We start from the raw sequence: 23,188 nt of genomic DNA on the forward strand, positions 1-23,188 counted from the left end.
AACTGTGTGATGCCCTATCACACTCATCCACACATACATATATCATTATCAAATGAAGTATGGAGTACATATGTATACTTAGGATATACAATTTAAATAAAAGGGTTCATTTGATATGGCTTCTTTGTTTTGTTCACCCTTTTCGCTTGTGGAAATAGTTTAAAGTATATTCAAATGATTATATATATATAAGTATAAGCTTGTATACTTAATACGATTTTTGTATCGAAAGTGATCCTACAGACTTATAGGATGGTAACACATAAGTGTTTAGGTTACAAGTACCCTGAAGTCTAGTTCTTCTCAGAGAGAAAGGGTAACTAAACTCACAACATCCAATTTGCCGATTCTATTGAAAGTAAATCAAGAAAAAGCGTTAATATCGATTGCACCGAAGCTATACCCTTCTCAAACATAAAAGGTTCCTTAAATAACTTGATTTTAATAGGACTGTCTGTATGGCAGTTTTATCAGGGGATCTGAACAATTTCTTCGGAGATGGCGACGGTGCCTTGGACATTCTTGGAATTCCTACTAAAAAACAGCTCTGTGGCTACCTTTTCTGCAGATGATGAGGATGAAATAAATCTACACATTTGGCTGTAAAAAATGTAAAGATGTTCATGGTTTATTAATATTGACCATGTTCTAACCCAAAATGGCTAGTGTCTCTGTATTATGTCGGTACCAACTCAGTCTTATTTATTTGTTGACTCAATTACCAATATTTTTGTTAATTATTCTATACTGATAATTATTGCAAAGATTTTTCTTATAACATATAAGCTATAGTTCAGGTTAGGTTAGGTTAAGTCTAAACATTTTTCTTTGTTGATCCTTTTTTTGTTTGGAAGATCATAATATACAGAAAGATAGGAACTAGCGACACACCGAGAATTCAAAATAGTTATTGGATTACTTTAGATAGCATATCACGAACGCATACGAATATTATGCGGTAAGTTCAGCGCCTATTAGAACTATTAAAAGGGTGTTTGAATAAGAGTAATACATAACTATCTAAAACTGAGCGAAAAACATTCTTCAATTAAATTATTATTATTATTTCGAGCGCCTTTGCTCTCAAGGAAAATACATGGAAACACCTTGTCACTGAAACCGATAACTTCCTTTTAAAATAACAGCACTGGCTACATCTCGACTTTATTATCAAAACGTTGATTTAAATTCCATCAACACTAACACCATTTATTCCTAAGGTAGTTACCCCCCAATTGTGTTAGCTCGCTCACTCAGAAGAATCTTCTCCATTCCTCTATAGTTTCTGAGCGCAGATTGACACATAAATTCAATTAAAACTAAGCACATACCAAATTCACTTCAAAACCTTCACAATATTGTCATACATGTCAAATTAGCACAATCAAGAAGAGTGTGCTAAGAGACTCTACATCTTCTACGCACAAACATGCTAAGCATCAAAGGCCAAAAGTCATAATTACACAATACATTTTCTATACATTACATGCCCATATCAGTTACCAGATAACTACCACTCTACCCACAATACACCTGCCAGCTACACACATACTTTTGTATACTCTTTTAGCCTTCCCACTCATCTAAGAGTACCCATAAAAACTATTCGCATTATATTCATCTTACTTAACGCTTAAGTCGGAGTTTGAAGAACACGTGGCGCCTAACGGATAGCAGCAGACAGACCAGAGATAGATCAAAGCATCAAACATCAACTAGTTTGTAACTCTCACACTCTGCCCACCAGGTCGCTTTGTCACCAAAGCCATAAGTGCAGTGAAATTGAATATTCACCGAATTTATAAGCGACTGAAAAGAAAAGAATAGTTTTTTCCTCGTTATTTATTTATTTTCGTAAATGTTATCGGTCATTGTTTCCTGTTTAGAAATTAACTGAACAAGTGAAACGGGTACGACAACAAATTACGAGCATAAATTTCTATGGTGACAAGTTGGTACTATTATTGTTGAAAAAGAGTATCGGAGAACTTATAGAATGTGTGACGAATGACCGAATTTGAGACGGTTCGAAGAAGATCAATCAATCAATGTTCTCAATAGAAATTAATAAGAATATTTGCGCAAATGTGTCAATTTGCTGTATAAATTGCTTGCAAGGTCCTTGAAAGTTTTCGCAAAATATTTATGCAAAAAGTTTACCTCATTAAGACTTCCTTTTTTCTATTACTCGAATAACCAAAGAGTTTACATCGAAATCTGGTTTTACTTTTGCTGGAAATGTCCTCAGTTGCAAGATAATAGTAATGAGCTGTTACACGTAGAGTTTTCTCACTCAGGGAATAAATATCATTGATATAGGAACTGGCTGACAGGTGAACAGGCTATCAAACTAACACCAAGGGAAGTTTTTAACTTGTCCCATACATTTGAAAAACGAGAGAATTGAAAAAATAAGTGATCAGTGTATTCTATGCACTCTGAACAGTACGGACTAAGGTCGTGATGGAATCGGAATATATAGCTTCTAATGCATATATGCCCACTCAGTTTTTGGGTTAGATGGAGGTCTAGGTCCCCATGTCGTCTATCTATCTACGATTGAATGTCTTGGAATAGTGGGGGTCCACTGTCCTTTGGTTGAGGTTTGCCACCGTTGCTGCGGCATTGTGCTGCTTTTGGTTCTCTCTTACTTTTTACGCGCACATCTCTGAAAGCTGCCAGTCGCGCGAAATCGCCTCTCTGAATATTAATGGGCGGCATACTAGCTAGAAGACTTCCGTTTTCTGCTTAGCCAACTCTTAAACTCTTTTAAAAGCGTCTGAATTTGTAGGTTCTATTAAAAGTGCCTTTTGGAGAAAATTTTCTCGTATGTTTTGATGACAAGATGTTGTCTTAAATAACGAACCAGAAATCCCGATCCCAAACTGTTGATCCCGAAATTTCTCAATTACCAGTTTTCTATCACCTACTGGAAGACAATCCTGAAATGTTGATACTGAATTTACGAAAGCTGCTTATTATTGCCTTTGCATATTTTTTTTTGAAAGGATAGTATTTTGAAACTCGAACTTGTTTACCGATCCCGAAGTTCTGATCCCGAAATCCCAAATTTTCCGGATATTTATTTTAGCAGACATAATTTATATTTTTGATTTAAAAGACAAAGTGATTTGAATCCCGAACTGGAAATTCCAATTCCGCAGAGTGTTGATCCCGAAATCCCGAAATTTCTCAATTCACAAATCATTAATAGTTTCTATTCCAAAATTATTTTAAACCCCGAAATAGAAGTTCCAATCTCGAAGTGTTAATCCCGAAATTTCCTTCAGCATTCATTTTACTAGAAATATTTTCTATTTTTATATAAAAAGCAAAATTATTTTAATCCCGAACTAAAAATCCCGATCCCGAAATCTCGATTTTTGTAAAAACATACAATTGTATTATGCCAGAACTAATTTCTATATTTTCATTATAAAGGCAAAGTTACTTAAATCCCGAACTGGAAATTGCAATCCTGAAGTGTTAATTCAAAAATTCTGAAATTTCTCTATTACATATTTTATCACAAATCAAGATTCGAAAAGATGAAGTATTTTAAATCGCAAACCGCAAGTTCCAATCCCGATGTGGTAATCCCGAAATTTCTTTAGTTTTATTTTGCTACAAAAATGTTCTATTTTCATATAAAAAGTAAAGTAATTTTAATTCCGAGTTAAAAATTACGATCCTGAAATCCTGTTCTAAAGAAAATGATTGTGTATGAACGTGCAATTTCATTTAACTACACATTTAAATTAAGTACCAAAATTTTTTAATTTAGCGTAAAAAAATTTCTTCTGAGAATATTTTCGTTGCTTTGTGGAAATAAATGTCCCACCAAATCTAATATACTGGTGTCCTTTTATTTAATTTCCGTCTTTCAACATTTTATCATTTAATTAGCTATATCAAAGCATTTTAGCTACACGCGCTTACGGCACTCATGCGCTCACTCGCCAATTTCCCTCTCTCCGTCCATACTCTGCTAAGTGCGTGCACAATCTTTGAAACTGTCACTTTTATTGGTGCCAACATATTGCGAGCTCCCATACATACAAATATTTTTATATAAGAACTATGTAATAATGCATACATACATATATGTATCTACTTATGTATAAGCTAGCCATCTAAGTATGTTCGCTCCCTCTGTCTGTATGTTTTATATGGTTCATAGTTGGCTCACATTCCATGTTTCCACTGAACTCTACTCCACTCTACTCTAGCATAATGCATGTTTGCGGCATGTCTGCGTACAATGTTGCATGAAATTGAATTTTATTACGCTACTTCATTACATTTATTTTATAATCCGTTGGTTTGTTCTGTGCACTCTCTGCATATGAATGACCATCATTATATACGCCAAATACGTGACAACGGTCAAAATCATGTGGATAGTGTTTTTAGCAGTGTCACTGTGCCAATTTGCAGCCACTATACCAATTTGCTGTTTCTACAAATCATCGCAGCACTTTTTTTTTTATCTGAAATTTTCACTGAATTACGCAAGTTTTTTAAAATTATTCTAAATCGCTTTGGAATTTGTCGAGCGGCAGTGGAGTTAAGTTGTATTTGCTTGGAATTAAAAAAAAGTTCCCATCTAAACAGAAATTTTCAGTCTCATATATCCTCATACTCTAAAAATATCCTTACTTTTAGCAATGTTTCTCTTACATTTTGCACCCGCATTCTTACATGTTTTTATTGTACTTGTAAATGTTTGTATTTATTATTTGTGACTCACTTGTTTTTAGCATGACTGCCCTTTTTTATTTGTTGTTATTTGCTTCGTTGCATTGGTATGCCGGAAAAGTTCGTTGGCTATTTACTCGCCGCTATTTCTTATTCGTTGCAAATTGTTGTGATTTTGCACGTGTCCTGAATTGTTTAGTATTGCTATACTATTTTTATTTCGAACTTCGACTGCTTCTTGTTTTACCAACTAATTGTACCACGCCACCTAAATTACTAGTGGTGGCTCAATATTCCTCAAGTGATATCATTGTTGATCATCTTGAAGGTTTTGATCTGTGATAGTGCCAGCAAACACGCTTTATTCAAGACATTTGTGAACATATTTTTATGACGTGACATGTCCATGTAGTCCGCAATGTAGAGGTCACCTTCCAAGTTTTTTTCTAATTTTGTCAGAGACTAATTTTAAACGATTCATAAGTAAGAAGCTTTTGGATCTCTTGACAAATGTTTTATTGTTATTATGGTTATTAAATCTGGCGATTGTAACGAATATAGCCCTAAAAATATATAGTCCAAAAAAATCGAAAATCAGGATTCAGATGTCAAACTTCTTTTGCGTACGTCATGATTTCTATTTGGTGGCTTGTGGACCGAAAAGTGTTATCAGTAATGATCAACAGATGAACTCTAATGGTGATCGGACGTACAACGTTCTGTCAGATATCTACATATGTGCATGCCTTTGAAATTGAATCTTTAATATCTTTCTTTAACTTAAAGCTTCTGTTCGAAGCGGACTACTTTCCACACATCTAGTCATCTAGTCTTAACAAAAATGTAAAAAAAAAATCGAAACAGCATAATTACGAGAATTACCAAAGGTTTGAAGTCATATATATAGGAAGGCATATTAGGTTCGACTAACTAGAACTGACATGAAATATTCATTCAATCATAGTCTCTAAAAAAAACACCTCTGGCTGAAAGATATTCAGGGATAGTATTCTCTGTATCCATCCTTCAAGAAAACTAGGCAAAAAGAAATAAATTAAACCAAGGAAGCTCCCTCAGCAGAGTCAGAGAAAAATCATCTGAAGAAAACGACAGAAATTTTAGTAACCCTTGAAATTACTGAAAGAGCTTAGTTACCAACTTGAGCCAAAGAAATCAATTGTATAGAATCCACCAAAAAATGTTTAACAATTCAGAAATCTTGTCTGTAGATAGATATAGATAGATATATTTTTATTTCATGTACAATAAATATACAGGAAACAAGAAAAAAAAACAGCACTAGCTCGAGGCCATCAGCTGGTTTTACAAAAGAATACTAATTTATATTTCGTTTATGGATTACAAATATTATACGGTTAAGGTTAACTAAATTAAATGAGATAGGTTGCATGAGGCTATAAAACTAGATATCTTGCTTATGTTAAGTGCTGTTGTGTCGGAGAGAAGTTATGAAGGAACAGTCAAGCCAAAAATCCGTTGCCTTTGAATGGAAAATCGAGGGCAGATGTCCAAGATATGCTTCACAGATGTGCTCATTGACCCGCAAACGTTGAATAATGATACTCCATGACTAAGAAGATGTCCGTGAGTGATCTGCGTGTGGTCTGTGAAAACGAGAATGTCTGACTGTTTAGGATCGGAAGGAAAAGTAGGCCTAATTTTTGTTGGATTAATATCTGCATAATGGTGAACATATTCTTTCCACTTTAGTAAGGATTTATTGTTAATATACTGCCGTCTCGACAAATCGGACACACAACAGAGTCAGCTAGTTCATTGCCTTGGATGCCACAATGGCCAGGAATCCACATCAATTTAATTTTGTTTTTGTGTTTAATTARCAAATCCCTGATGTGGGTTACTAGAATGCTGTCCTTTTTGAATTTCCAGAGGGCATCAATGGCAGACCGACTGWCAGTACAAATGCAGAAATTGCCCTTGCTTTTCGATGCAATTAAGGCGGCTTGGTAGATGGCAAAGATTTCACTGGTGTAGATGGAGCAATGATTAGGCAGGATACCTYTTCTTAAAACATCAAGGTTTTCAGAGACTACTGCAAATGAGGTTGAAAATTTGGTTTTCGAACCATCGGTAAAAATAAAGTTGAATGCTTTTTGACTTAGCTCAGCTTTATATTCCAGAAAAKTTYGCGCGTAAAGTTGTGGACAGGTGTTTTGCTTCTGAAATGTTTGTAAACGGGTTTCAATTGATAAGTCGGATAGCAGCCAAGGCGGGTAGTTTGGATACACTTTCCGAGTTGGTTTAACTGATAGGTTTAATTTCTTGGCAGTGATCAGTACACGGTGTATCGCTTAGAGCCGCTTTGGAAGATACTTTCGATTGGAAGCTTTAAGTATTTCGTCAAAGAGGTGGYTGTTATTGCAGCATACAATTTTGTATATAAGGCTTGCAGTCATGTATTCGATTCTCTCATTTATGCTAGGGAGTCCAGATTCAGTTACAGTTAAAAATAATGCTTTAACAATATTACAAAGTGTAGAAGTATGAACAAATGATTTTTTAGACGAAAAATATTTTATAATATTGAGGCGTTTGATAAGTTTATTTCTACTATAATTACAGTGAATCCTAAAAGTGTATTTACAATCAAATAAAACACCTAATATTTTCAAACTGCTGACATTGCTTACATATACATTTTTTCCGACAGATATGCAAGGTATTGCACTTCTCATATGATATAATCGCTCCTGACTGAGCCGACCAGACAGTAATGTCATTAAGGACTTTACAAAAAATCGCCTGAACCGTTTCACTTAAGTTAATATGAGGGGCTTTAAAACATTACATGTCAATGAAAGACTTTTGAAGCTGAAAGACTTTTCATAGTTAATTATAAAGATTATACTATAAATTAGAAGTATATTTTTCTGCTGTTTCTTAGTTTCGCAATTAGAATCTTAATTTTTTTCTTAATCTAATCGAGGTAAAATTAACATTTTTGTATATACAGCTCGACTCTACAATCAAAAGTTTGTTCAAAGCAGAACCCGCCGTTTTACTTTTCACTCTTTTAGTCTTCTATTTCCGTATTCAGATTTCACGCATTTATTCATTTCTCGCAACCATAAATCAATCAATTGTACCTAATCGCTCATTTTCTGTTTTTATCGATATTCTCAATCACAAACTCTGCTATTACCAATTCCTTACAAATTACCATCGAAAATAGGCACTAAAAATTGTATTATGTTTGGATTCTCATGTAACATAGATATTCACTTATGTAACATGCATATTTTTTGAAGTACTTACTCTCACACTACATATGTGTAAATTGATCAGTGTGAGGATCACAACCGAAAAATGTAATAAATCGGCAGCTGTTGGTAATGATTGAACTGAATCCGATAAGCGTTCATAGATTTCAAATCGTAAAATATGCATGGGTTCGCTGAATAACCTTGAAATCGGTGTAAAAATATCTTAAACGAAAGGGCAATGAACTTGAGCGTTATTGTACTATAAAGTATACGCAAAGCCACAATACTTCAATCCTCCCCATTTTATTTGGCATATGACTGGTTAGTGAGAACAGATCTGAAAACATCAAGTAGTTCAAGAAACGGATTCTAGATTAATCTATATATACAAAAAACTATAGTAAAGGGCAGTCAAGCTAAATGACAAATTGTATGACTTTTTGATTCAAGTTTTTCCATAAATATCAAGAATTTATAAAACCTGGATAACCTGGCATATCGCTCAAAGCAATAACATTCATAAATTTGCTCAATAGACTGAAAATTTTGGTTATGTGCACAACTGAGAATCCTTTAGCTACCTCCTCTCAGTTACAGATGACCTGTCTGTTATTAAAACCACCATGTGTCGTATCTTTTATTATCTTTCCGTCATATACATATGTATATTATATAAATTTATTTGTACATTTTGGGTTATTTTCTCTCTTCCTCAATTTGTACTGCCTATTAATACACTCGAGAAGTTTATATGAAAACATTTTCAATCTGGTCCATCTATTCATACGAAACTTTCGGCACTTTGCACGAATTGCACAACTTCTCTTTGAAGGCTTATTGTACATATTTGTTTGTTTCAATAGTTTTGCCAGCTTGCTCCTTTCAACCCAATGAGTTCGCATAAAAGTCAATAGTAGTCAGTACTGTGGCAGGAATTCTCTAATATGTGTGTATGTAAATAGTTTTGAGGCAAAAGTTTGGAATAAACAAATGCAAATAACCCGTATAAATCAAAAAAGATAACAATAAAATGGCAAGAACGGAATTAGTTTGAACTAATATATTATAAATAAAAAATTGCTTCAAAGCAGAAATGGGGACAGAAATCGGGATTAATCAGATTTGTGGTTTTGACTGCAAATAGTTTTTAAACAAGTGATAGAATTAAAAAATGATTTAGGCTTGAATCAAGTACTGCTGCATTTTGCTTTTTCGTCATAAAAAAAAATATTTTTTTTTGTTGGTTTTTGATCAATCTAAAAAAAATTGCGTAACTTCCGTTGAGAAAGTACTGTAGATAATCGATGTAGGGATAAATGACAAACATCAGCCTAAAGAGACTTCCACTTTTGGTTTTGCAGATAGCTGGAGGTTTCACAATATGCTTTCTTAGTCTCATTATTAACCCAAATTCTAGAGTCCTTAATCTCACCAAAAAGCAAATCTACGTATATGACATTGACAAGAAGAAAGATGACGTTTCTTTCAGAAAAAACGACTCTTTTTTCGGCTTCGGCTCAACTTTGCCACGATATACGTTAGAGTGATCGTCTTTTTTCGGGTCATAAGCATAGATCTATGTAAGAATCATCGCCAGTAATAATAAGTTTCAAGGCAGCCTGGTAGTTGGAAAGCATTGTTTTACAGACAAAACAATCGAAAATACTTGCTCGCGACAAACAATTATCACCGAAAGTCTTTTCCAATATTCTAAACGTTTCGGCACCAGAAATATATGCCATTTGGCACAGATGTCAGCGACAGCCATACCAATCTAAAAAAATATTTCAAAGAATGGATTTTTGCGTGAAATTTAAATTAATTATGTTTTATTATTTTTTCCCATAGTAATTAGTATTTTCAAAAAGAACACGCTCTTCATATGTCCCACTTCATCTCTTCAATACCTCGTACGAACCAATATACAAACTTTATGTCAGAAAAGGAAACAACTTACTGCAGCTGCATTTCTTTCAAAACAATCAACCGTGAAGAATACTCTGCAAAATTTGCTTCCAGTTCAAAGATTAAAAGCGTGATACTTGAGATATTTATAATATATTTTCATTACAAACGCTAAAAATAAACAAATAAAATACCAAATTATTTAGTTAATATGACAAAAGGATGTTGAATCGTATTTGCAGTCGTATTATAATTTCTTTTACGGAAGTTGGAGTTTTGAAAGTTTGGCTGTTGGTGGAAATTCAATTGAGGAATGAGTATAGTAAAGCTAACTTTAAGTACGTGCATGATATGTATATGTACATATGCATAAACATTTGGGGATTTTTGCAGCAGCAAATAGTAAATGCTTGTTTGGCTCTGTGAAAGACTCAGGTGTCGCACTAATGATATCGGAGCTATTACATTCGTATATTCAATCAAATAACGATTTTTAGTGTGGAATATATTTATAACAAATTATAATTTTTTATGATTATGATTTTTTATTTCAGATTAATATTTTTTTATCACCAAAAAATTAGTATCTGTTTCCGCCCGGGATCGAACCGGGGGCCTTCCGCGTGTTAGGCGGATGTGATAACCACTACACCACGGAAACAGTTGGCAACACTGCTCGAAATCGTATATATCAATTCCGTTTAATCATAATTTACTTTTATTTTTAATCAATATATACATGTACATTTGAATTTCCCTAACTCGAATTATCATAATCCTGAACAAAAATGTGGTGTTAGAGACACTTCGAGTTATGAGAGGAAATTTGTAGGAAATATGACTTCTATTGGCAATTCAAGCGTGTGAGTTATGGAGGACTTCGAGTTATAGATGTTCGAATTATGGAAGTTCAACTGTATTATCATGAAGTTTATTATACTCTGAAATCCATCATTCAATTATCTAATCCATGTTTATTTATCTACTATCATATAAAAATATAAACTTACATTAATATTTAAAGCAAATTCTCAATGATGTACTATGAAACATGAATTTTCAAAAAAAATGTATGAAACAAAAAAAGCTATCTGTTTCCGCCCGGGATCGAACCGGGGGCCTTCCGCGTGTTAGGCGGATGTGATAACCACTACACCACGGAAACAGTCAGGGACTTATTGCCAAAGTGCGTAGTTGAGCAAATGATGAAATGAGTAGTAAAGGGGAATGAGTAAAATTATTTCACCACGTGGTGGAATATGTACTTATTTGCGAAAACTCCATGGTAAGCATTATTGATATGTGACCAAAGGTTTCTAATACGAGTAGAGCATTATGCAAACATAAAATATTTTACTAAAACAATTTTGACAAAAAATTATAAACAACTCCTTATCCGAGACATGAGGTTGAGATGTTTTAGAAGCATGTTAGCTTTTGGCTTTATGGCTTCTACAAGATAAATTAATTGAGGGCCTAGAAGAACCAGAAATTTCTTCTAGTAATCAATCATTCATCATCGAGCTTTAAAAACAACAACTACCTTTTAAATACTCTTTCTCTATTTGAGTGAGGCTTGTTCGATTCTTCATACTAATTTTAGATGACGACAAATGTTTATGTTAAGCCCATGAGTAATCTATAGATCAATATTGTAGAACTCCCCAAAAAAGAGTAAGCGTGAGTCAAGATTTGAGATTTTTTCTCTTTAGCATCATACTCTATAGTATTCAAACAATTTTATTATAGAAAGACTCACAATATAACAGTGCCCGGCCTTTTTGAAACCAAGATTTAAGGGGTTTCATGCTTTTCTTTGAAAAAAAGCCATGTTTTAAACAATTTTTTTCTCATATAAAATATTAAATATTTTATTGGAATTTTTTATTGTTACAATTATACACTATTGACAAAGAAATACTGATATTTTTAGAAGGAGACTAAATGAATTCGAATCTTTTGATATTAATTTCCACTTACAACGAAATATCTACTTAAATCGAAATAATTTGTTTGAAAAAATCTGGCAGAAACGGTCTCTTCTAGGTCTTAAAAATCACATCTCCCGAGAGTATCTATCTTTATGAGCGCTTATCTGTTTTTTTGGAAGTTTACCCCGAGTCTCAAATATCAATTTGATGCAGATTGCTAAACCCCTGGCGCTCTTTATACGTACTCAGCCCCACCCAATATCCTCACTCCCGCCCATCACCGTCATTTTCAATTCACGCACGTAAAAAGTACTTAACAACAATTACAATTAAACTTCAAAACGCTTGCAGCTGAGCGTCGATATTCACTTTCTCGCTCAAAATTGCGAACGTGTGTGAATTTACCGTAAAGTCACCCTCACAGCAGTGCATTATTGACTGGTAGCTATGACTTGAGGCGACGCTGCGTGTGATGTCACAAGGGCGACTGTCAGCACCATATGCTATGCTTTTCTAATTTGCACTAATCCATTCGAAATGAAAAAAATGAAAAATCGAAAGGATAATAAATTGGACGGAAAAACAAGCTGATGCAGCTGGAAAGGAAGTTTAATTCAAGAATGTACTTAAACTTGTTGACGCGAGCGCTAAAAGACAAATACAATGAGCTGAAGACATATGAGCAAATACATTTTTGGATTTATAGATGTATGTATGTACATTGTATGTGTATGAAAGAGTGTTTGTGTGTGTATGCGTGTAAGTGAGTGGAAAATTTTGCTGCACAATAAAAACTTCAAAGCTAACTTTGTCATGACTATTTAAATTTCGAAGTAAACAAAGTGACTTAACGCTAACACAAATGTGTATGGGTGTGTGTTGGCATATTAGTGTATGGTGGGTGAAATGCAACCCTGCGCTACTTGTAGCAGGATTTGCGTAACAAGCCAAAGGTAAACAAGCCCCGCGTTTGAAGTGACAAACAGGAAGGAAAGTTAGCTTTGGCTGCATCGAATCTAAAATACCCCTCACATTTGCATTTCTTCTAGCATAAAAGTACATCTTATAGTGAACAATTTTTGCGTAGATTGTAGCCTTTCCTTGGGCAATATTATATGGCAAATTTTGTAAACATATCTTGCCAAATAAAAAATATTCTTTACAAAAACCTGGTTTTGATTGTTCAGTTTGTATGGTAGCTATATGCTATAGTGGCCCGATCTGAACAATTTCTGCGCAGATTGTAGCCTTGCTTTGGTCAATATTCTGTACCAAATTTTGTATAAATGTTGCCTTTATAAAAACCTGATTTTGATTGTTCAGTTTGTATGGTAGCTATATGCTATAGTGGCCCAATCTGAACAATTTCAGCGGAGATTGTAGCCTTGCTTTGGTCAATATTCTGTACCAAATTTCGTATAACTATCTCATTAAATAAAAAAGTTTTCTTTATAAAAACCTGATTTTGATCGTTCAGTTTGTATGACAGCTATACTCTAGAGTGGACCGATATAAAAAATTTACTCGGGGATTGTAGCTTTGCTTTGATCAGTATTCTGTACCAAATTTCGTAAAAATATTTTATCAAATAAAAAAGTTTTCGGTACAAAAGCTGATTTTGATCTGTCACTTTGTATCGAACTGAATTTTTCCCCACGCAATTTTTTCCATAATTCAAAAACTAATAAGCCATGTTAAGGGTATAGCGCGGTACAAAGATGACCATATATGTATGTAGGTATGTATAACACCCTGTGTGGGTGCTACTTTCGCGGTGAAGGAGTTAACACCCTTACTAGCACCAAATACTTCATAAAACAGCTGATAACAAGTATGAAATGCCGATGAGCTTGCTTGACTTACACACATTCTTGTGTCACACACACGCTAACTCGTTGACATACAAACACCCTCTGACATTGAAGTTGCTGCACCAAATTGGAGTAATCCACCTTAAGGTTGAAGCACGCATGTAAAATGCTTGAAATAATATTTAAATACGCACACATTGACAATGCAAATGAGATATATGTGTGTATGTTTAGGGGAGGTGTTCTTTCAAATGGCTTCAGCGCTTCTGTTATGCACTCATATAAATAGTTATTTCAACATTTTCACAGCAGTTCGAGTTATTCACACACACACACACATACATTTCATATCTTTAATTTCACTCCACTCGCTCTTATTATCCTCCCCCGCTCCTTGAAGTTTGCCATTTGCCAATGGCAATTGTGAACTGCAGCTGCGCTTAATTAAAATTTTCAACTTTATTTGTCTCCTGCAGAAATATTTGCACAATTTAATAGTCTTGCATTCATTGGGGGAAATTTTGAAGACTTTTTGTTTTTTTAAAGAAAAGGGTTATGGATTTTGAAATGAAAGTTATATTTAAATTTAATGTTTTGCTAGTGCTAAGTTACCGTTTGGTCATCAAAATGACAAAAAAAAACTACAAACCTTAAAATTCCATATAACTCAAACATTGCCTCATATCTGAAAAAATTTGAACCAGCTCTCCTTCAAGCTTCATTGCATTCTTTGCTTTCAGTTTGTACCTAAAATTATTTCAGCCTAGTTACTTTAAAATTCCAATGTAAGTGATTCTATTGAAGCAAAACTGTCAAAAAAAATTAATCCTGGGCACCTTGAAAGTTATATAAAACTCATTCCCTGGAGGCGATTCAAACAAATTTAAAACTGATCATCTTGACATCTACAACCCAATCCTTTGTGGTAGAATCTTATCAAAATTTAAACCTCCTCACCTTAAAATTATTCCTTTGTGGGAACCTAAATAATTCAAACTTAAAAAAACTCACTGCTTGCGGGGGACCTAACAAAATTTCATTATTCTTACCTTGAAATTGCATAAAACTCATTCCTTTGGCTGAAAGCTACGGAAAAAATTACAACTTGTCGCCTTTAAATTTCATAAAAATAATTTTTTTGAAAGAGTAATAACAAATTAAGGAAAGTAACTAATTACACTAACGAGATTTAAGTTAAACGATCATTGGAAACTCAAACTATTCCAATTCTGGCGATACCAACTTTTTAGTCACCAATTTACGGGCATCTGAGGTACTGTTGCTACAACTAAAAAAAACAAAGAAAAATGTTGAAATGATGAAACCGTCGAGGCGAACAACAATCATAGAAGTTCTGCCTACGCTAGAAACTTGCATTAGATCAAGTTTGAATACAGGAGAGAAGAGGAAATCAAGTTAACTGAAAAGTGGAAGCTGTATAGTTAGAAAGAGGAAAAAAGGAGATACCGTAATCATGAGAAAACCCGAGTTTTAGACTACCTATAGAAAATAAAGAAATTAGAAAAGAGTAAATCGAGGTTTGTACTGCGACCTAAAGTGTATTTTGCCACTCCCTTTATCATAGTATATTTACGATATGTAGTGTTTCCAATCAAGAGTAAGCATTAACTGCTTAAGCGTTTCATTGCAAGGATTAACCTATTCAGTTGAAATATTGTTCTGAATTCCCTATTTCGATAGCCATCATTTAATAGTAAATAATTAATAATAGAGTTCCAGTTTTCAGCTATGGAGACTTCTAATATGTACTTTATATAATTTCCAAAATTCTACACAAATTTTATTCAAGTTTCTTAAGTAAATACCGGCCTGTTTGTTGCTCAGATTCAGCAACCAGGATGCCGTCACTGTTAGACTTGAACACGTTGCCGGAGAAGTTTGGCTTGCCTCGGCATATACGCCGAACGCCACATGGTGGAGCCACCTCCAGATCTGGTAGGGTTAAAAATCCTAACGGACGCAAGTTGTCCAAGTTGTGCAGAGGAGAGTGAGATGGAATCATCCATTTACTTTCTCCTCCATTATCCAGTCTTTGCAAGACGAAGTAGGAGACATAACAGAAATTGACATTAGCCGTCTCAACAAATTTGTGATAGGCTTCAAGCGCTTTGTCGATTTGTATGACCTTTTTTAAAGGAGTTTTAGGTAAAACAACGCACTATCCAAACGTGATCACTGTTAGTATCAACCTCATAAGTTAACCTAACCTCTCTACATAAGTAGTATTAGTTCCGAACACCAATTCTGAATAGTAATCTTCAAAAAGAAATGTTATTCTTTCCGAAGCTGATCGTTTCCTCTGCCAAAGAGAATACTTCAAAGGTATTAAGTGAATACTTAGCTACTTGTAACAATCCAAAACAATCTCAAATTGCCGATAAGCCAAACCGAATCTCTTGCATTTAAAATCTTACTAGGGCATGACATCTAGCACAATAAAGAATAGTTTTTACCAGTAGTTGAGTGATAAAAGACTGGATGGAAAATCTTCAACTTTTCTTTAAAAAAAAAACTGTTATAATATATTTAATCAATCCTAGAAAGAGTAAACATTTTTTTAGTCAGCCGACAAATGCAATTTCTTAAGTAAATATTTTCTCTACTCGCACGTGTCGCGCATCTGACAGAAACCATAAGAAATCCGAGTGCAAAGATCCGCAAGCTACCGACCCAAATCATCGAAACCGTTAAAAAATGTACTGCTATTGTTTGTAGCTGAATTGCATAGGGAAAAAAGACTCTCTCTTCAGTGACATTGCTTTCAAATTATTTATTTAACAACAATAAAAGACCATCAGCTTAAGCTGACAATACTGGCGAAGTGCATTGTGGTCACGTGTCGCATTTGGTGTGTTAATTTCCACAAATTGCACTCAAAGTGGATACGTGGTTTTGGGGGAAGGGAAACTGAAACTTTTTACTGAGGGCAGAAAGGGACTAAAGTATATCGCTGCAAATAAAGTGAGAGCGTGAGAGTGAGACAGATTTGCAGAAGTCTTTTTGTCGATAGAAAAATATTTTTAAGAGTAATGCTAAGCTGGATTGCTGATGTTCAGAGCATACCGTAGTTATGGAAGGAACAAGCGAAGAACTGTCCAGGTGGTCAATATATGGTGGAATGATAGCATTCACGTCGATTGGAGCCCAAATTTTCTCTGCCCAATCAACAAAAAGAGGACTGAAACTCACCGTCAACAAACTAGTTGGACTTTATCACTGTGGCTTTTGACATCGAAATCAACTACGGACCAGATTCTTACAATATGCTAAATCTTGAAAAATACCCGTTCAAGGAAGATCGCTAAGGCTGAACTTAGTATCTCCGCAAAGGTGGTACGTAAACTGACGTTGAGCAACACTCCATAAGGATCGGGAAGGACCTCTACTTGCCAACCGGTGCTACTTTGAACTGAGTAAGTAATTGAAAAATGAAGCCCTCTCTCGACGAACAAAGACTAAACTCTACAAGTCCCTCATTATTCCCGCCATCGATATGGTGCGGAGGCATGGACAATGGCATCACCTGACGAGTGTTAGTAAAAAGGTTCTGCGGAAGATGTATGGTCCATTGGAATTGGCAACGGCGAACCAAACGCAGTCGATGGAATGCCGACATTAACATAGTTCAGCGTCTAGGTCCTAGGTCAGGTTGTCCGGATTAATGAGAACACTCCAGCTTTGAAGATTTTCGATTCAATACGCGCCTGTGGAAACAAAGGAAGACCTCCATTCCTTTGGAGACATCAGGTGGAGAGGGACCTGCCTGCACTTGGTATCTCCAAATGATGCCAATTATCGAAAAGAACAAACGACTGCTGACAGTAAAGAAGAACAAGAAAAAGTTCCGCTGGTTCTGGAAGTTTACTTAGTATTTTTTTAAGTGTTTCATTTGCTCTCGAATAATTGTCTACAATTTAAGGCGTCAATTCTAATTAAAATCTAGTTGACAGTGGAAGAAGGTCGTATGTAAGCTAAGTGCACTTTACAAACCACTCAAAATTCACTGAAAGGATTCCTACACGCTATGACCCAGCACAGTTAGCACATACTAATAGACACGAGCCGTAAAGATAAATGTGTGAAACAAAAGCAGTCCGTTTAGTCTAGCTTTGAAGTATAGACAGTTTCTTTTAAATTTTTCCTTTCCACACTTTCCTGGCAAAGCTTCGTTCTTTCTTCGCGTAAGTGCGGCCCATTGACACCAACTCCAACGCGATCATTAGCAACGTCAACTGCAGCAAACCATACAATTTCACTGCAATGTAACAACAAAAAGCAACAAAAACGGGCGCTTACAAACTGTCACTTCGAATAGCTGAACCCTTTGTTAGTTTTGTTGCTAAAGTTGCCGGGAGGCTAACAAAAAAACGGAGTACAACACAACAGTGGTGAAGCAAAACTGAATGAAATAAGTGGAAAAAATATCCAACTGTAAATACAACAACAAGTTACATACAAACAACTAAATTGCAACAATGAAAATGTATTTTTTTTTAGGTTATGTGCAATGGCAAGTCCACAAAAAAGTGTCGGCGAACAGCAACAAAAGCCACCGTCACGTTGAAGGTCATTAACATTTTCGAAGAATTCGCCAATATTTTTCTTTTTCTACCTTCGTTGATCTCTGCGCTCTGTGCACAGCTTTTGTATCGCATTTTATTTTATTTTTCGAAACAAATTTATTTCATTTTTACTTGGTCATTGTTGCGATTGGTTATTGTGCACAAACTTTTTGCTGGCTCATTGGGGTCTAAAGAAATTGCGTAAATAAAAATTAAAAAATAGCTTTTTTTTAATATAAATGAGTTTTATGGTATTATTTTTGACTGTGATTTCACAAAACAAAAACTTGTAATCCAAATTTTAAACTGTACATATAACAGTACATTTTTTAAATTTTGATCGCAGTCCATTTTTATTTTTAAATTCTCATAAAATGTATTTATTTGCAGAAATAACTGTTTCCGTGGTGTAGTGGTTATCACATCCGCCTAACACGCGGAAGGCCCCCGGTTCGATCCCGGGCGGAAACAGGTAATAACTTTTTAAATATTTCTGTAATGTTTATTTGCAAAATACAATTTCTGCTTGAAAAAAATAATTACGAAAGCCCCCTTACTAAAAGCGGCAAAGGATCTATAATTGTCTGAAATACGCCAATAGAAAACATTTCTGTGAGAATACGAACTGGAAAAGACTTTGGCAATATCTCGAAAATTAAATTGCTATAAAGCAATCCCTCAAAGTGGCAATATTCAATTGATTTAAAACAAGAGTTACGGAAATTTCGTTCTTGGATAGGGCTTCAAATGTTTGACACTCCCCAATATATTTCTGTGAAAATACAAACTAGAAAATATGAAAACAGTCCCTCGAAGCAGTGGTGCCAGTGGAAAATATTTACATACATATTATATATTATATTTTAGAGGTTAAAACATTGGTGCATTTAGTAAACAACAAAAAACACTTAAAGTATTCTAGGGCAATTCAAACCCACAGAGAGAGCAAGAACATAATAACAGGCATTGCCAAAGGTGAGCCTTTCGCTGAACTACGTTTAACCGCTTCTTGTAGAGAACACGACCTTTCTTCATAAGTATATTAGAATAGATCACTTGGTTTCCCTAATAAGCAAAAGTTTCGATGATTTTAATATTGCAGTATAAGCTTTTTCAAAGCAAAAATGTCATTGAAAAAAATGAAAAATAGAAAAACATAATTGGCTAAAATTTTAAATATTATCCTACTATGGATATATTCAATTGATAGTTATTTTGTTTTTTGGAAAGGATTATGTCAAATTGACTTAAATGTATTGCCTTAGCTCACAAATGGAGAACTTTTAGGCTATTATTTTAAATTTAAAAAAATTTGATGCTTTAATCTTCAGATGACAGATTTTTCACGAAACTTTTCTGGCAACAGTCCATTGAAGTAGTATTATTGAATTGCTTTAGAGCAATGAAAGTCTCGCTGTGGAAAGCGAAGAAGCAGAAAATATCTTTAATCGTCTAAAATTCACTTATTGAGGGCATTCATGAGAGAATGTAAATTGGAAAAGGTGAGAACATTCTCTCCAGTGTCTGAAATTCACCAAAAGCGTACGTTAGAAAAAAAGATTTCGAAACTAAATGTTACGACTACTTGTAGCAATCTACATTGATGAACACTCTTCAATCTCTCTCTCTCTCTTTCTCTCTCTGCAGTACCTGCATTATCTGCACTATATATCATTGCTTGGCATGAGAGAAACTGCGACTGCGCAGAGAGCATAAAACATCTTCTCCGGTCAAGGACTGTCAACAAGGCAGAATTCCGCTGTTATAACAACACGAACAACAACAGAAAGCAGTGCTAACTTCATTAAGATTATTGGAGGAACTTAAATAGAGATAGCGGGCCTTAAGTTTAGACAAAATTTCGTTTCGTAAGTTGCCGTCGATGGACCTGTATATAAGAGAAAGCAGTGCCGTTCCACAACAGTCGGATCCACATAACCGGAACACGAACAAGGATGTTTTATCCGGCCAAGGGCTATCAACCCGACAGCAACAAAGCCATAATGGTATCACCGGTATATAAAAGATCGGAATGCATAGCTGCTTTATGAGGAGGTGATTTAAAAGAGGCAGTGTGACTTAAACGTAGACAAAATTTCGTTTCAAAGGTTGCCGTCGGTGAATTCAAAAACTTCTCCGCTGTTTCGTACTGAGGGAGATGATTTTTGTTGTCACTTAAGTAAAACGGTTAACTGTTATTTTTCAATATTTGTTCTTGTTAGGGTCGTTCGTATACATAACATAACATATGTATAAAAGCATATTCGAACTCACTGTTTATTTTTTCATTCCATTAGTGCCAGGAATGCCTAGATTTTACACACATTTATTACATAATTTTTTTATGATAACATTTGATTAGTTAAATCATAGCTATGGTCACGAAGCTTCTGCCTTTTCAATCAAATTTATTTTTGCAAATTTATGTAATCTTACTTACATAGTTCTGGATGATGAGGAAATGACCACAGCTTGCAATGCATGGCTCAATTTGCACCTAATTTATGGGCCATGCAGGGGCATTCATATTTCACACAATTCAAATTCGAAAATGCTAAATATTTTCTGATTGAATTGCATTCACTTTTTCATAATATTTGAATATTATTGAATTAAAAAATTTTTTTTATTCATATACACATGTATGAAACGTGTTATTTCGATTTTTATTATTTAATTATTTATGTATATTTTAGATTTTATTCTACTTAGATCAGAGAACGTACATATATCATATCATATTATTTTACGTTCTCTGATACTATAAATTATGGCGATTATCCATAGACCGATTTCATTAAGCAATTAGATGAACTGGCTCTGTTGAAAGCTGGTTTTAGTCGTTGTTTTCGATTGTTGTATCATTAGATATAGTTTCGAAACAATTCCGGAATAAAGAAAATAGTTTTATAAACTTTCAATTATTAAGAATTCAATAACCGTTATCTAACAGTTCGAATCAAAAATAACTGTTTCCGTGGTGTAGTGGTTATCACATCCGCCTAACACGCAGAAGGCCCCCGGTTCGATCCCGGGCGGAAACAGATTAAACCGCTTTTTAGTTTATAACTTATCTGAAAATAATTATGAGGGGTTTTGAAACTGTAAAAAAATATGCAAAAATGTGAGTATCACAGGGGTGGATGTTGCTTTGGATTTGGGTGATATTATAATCTGAATATGTAGAGATGAATTGGGAGTAGTACTAGGATGTGATGTGCTACATCTTGTAATGTTCTCCAAGACCTAGATAATATGGTCTTTTTTTGATTAATAATCCCTACTCATTACGGTCAATATTAAAATCGTTTGTAAAACTCAAAAATGCCTCCATTATTTTAATCAAATAAAAAAGTCATTGACATGATTGTAAAAGTCCAAACTTTGTTTCCTGAAACCTCCACAAGATAATCGCATACCAACTCGTACTGTCGTAAAAGATTAAGTACCCACGTGTAGCTTTTAAAGACTCAACAGTTTGAGACCTGTTATTGTCGACTAAAGCAGCTTTACTGGTTACCATTGAAATCAATTAAAATGTGCACTATAAAGTAGTATAAACTGAAAAAAATCGCCCAGTCCTTTGTCTCAAGTAAACCAGGCATCAGTTCTCACACTTATAAAATGAAAGACAATGAGCTCAATTACCTGTAGGAAACCTTAAATGAACTGACAGAAGAGCTGAAAGTAATTTCTAAATATGAGGTGATTTTGATGTTCATGTTTCAAGAAACGTTTTGAAATTGCCAAGTAATACCAATTATACACTTGCTAGTTCCATAAATATGGTTTGTTACTATGTTCACTGTAATGAAAATATTTAAAACACCATTAAGGTCAGAAAGCGAGTATTCTTTATTCAATATTCCATGTGCCTCTACGTGAAGGCCAATCTAGGGCTTTCATATAAATTACACATAAACTTTTAATCAAACTTTTCTACTGGGTCGAAAATGCGCTCCAACAATCCGCCTTAGCGCGTTTCCAATGTTTACAACAATTGCGCCAATACACCCTCACATGACCATTCATTGCGACAAGTACGGAATTATCCATTAATGCCATCACCCAATGCAATCTATTCATAATTCAGTGCTGATGACACTCGCTCGAGTTGCCCACCCTCCACCTCGTTGTGGTGACAATCCTGCACCCTAATCGCGACCGCTCCCATCTAAACCCAGCAACTTTGTGCAACTCAGAGGCGATTAAATGCAGTTGCAAAAAGTCGTGACGATATGACGATAGGCCGTTGCATACATATACATATATACCACGCAATTGGAGGGTAAATTGCATAAGAAGCCAGGGTTGTGGGTTTGGCGCTGGCTCCTTGAATAACTGTGAAGTGTTCTCACTTATATCAGCGCCGTCTATTGAATTGAGTTATTTTACAGAATGGACAGTCGTAAAATTTAATGATTATTGCATGTGCGGCAATGGCAGTAGGAGAGGGAGCTGTTTTAGGTAGTGGCTTTAAAAGTAGTAGTGCTTGGTTAGCAGGAAGCATTGTTCTTTCTTTCAGTAATGTTGGAAAATTAATAAAATTTAGAAGAGGCAACAGACTTCTTGCATGATATCTTGAGATTTGATATATATAATTCAACTCTGACTATTAATGGCACTTTCAGGCAAGCGCTTAATGTAGACAATTAGCTAATTGAGTTGATTAAGGGGCAGTCTAAAATGACCATTCTTTTTTTTTTCTTTATGGGCGTAAACACCGCTAACGTGGTTATAGCCGAGCAAGCGCACCAGTCGTTCTTCCTTTTCGCTTTTTGGCCAATTGGAGATTCAAGGTGTAGCCAGGTCCATCTCCATCTGGTCTCTCCAATCTAATGTAGGTCTTTCTCTATTTCCGCCGATGTCATGACCTAGCCAGCGTAGCCGATGTCTTTTAATTCGCTGAACTATGTCACGGTCGTCGTACAACGCGTACAGCTCATCGCTCCATCGAATGCGATACTAGCCGTTGCCAATGGGCAAATAACCATAAATTTTCCGCAGCTTTACTC

At 34.9% G+C, this 23,188-nt stretch overlaps 4 non-coding genes across 4 annotated transcripts; 2 read left to right on the top strand and 2 right to left on the bottom strand.

The window, feature by feature from the left end:
* Nucleotides 1–10,436: 10,436 nt before the first annotated feature.
* Nucleotides 10,437–10,509, bottom strand: Trnav-aac. The gene has a single exon. It is a non-coding gene; the product is annotated as a tRNA-Val (tRNA).
* Nucleotides 10,510–10,940: 431 nt separating this feature from the next.
* On the bottom strand, nucleotides 10,941–11,013 carry Trnav-aac. Its single transcript has one exon. It is a non-coding gene; the product is annotated as a tRNA-Val (tRNA).
* A 7,558-nt stretch (nucleotides 11,014–18,571) lies between these two features.
* On the top strand, nucleotides 18,572–18,644 carry Trnav-aac. Its single transcript has one exon. It is a non-coding gene; the product is annotated as a tRNA-Val (tRNA).
* Nucleotides 18,645–21,144: 2,500 nt separating this feature from the next.
* Nucleotides 21,145–21,217, top strand: Trnav-aac. Its single transcript has one exon. It is a non-coding gene; the product is annotated as a tRNA-Val (tRNA).
* Nucleotides 21,218–23,188: the final 1,971 nt, after the last annotated feature.

Source organism: Bactrocera latifrons, unplaced genomic scaffold, assembly GCF_001853355.1.
Source record: "Bactrocera latifrons isolate USDA-ARS-PBARC rearing strain unplaced genomic scaffold, ASM185335v1 scaffold_39, whole genome shotgun sequence".
In the NCBI taxonomy this organism is placed as follows: domain Eukaryota; kingdom Metazoa; phylum Arthropoda; class Insecta; order Diptera; family Tephritidae; genus Bactrocera; species Bactrocera latifrons.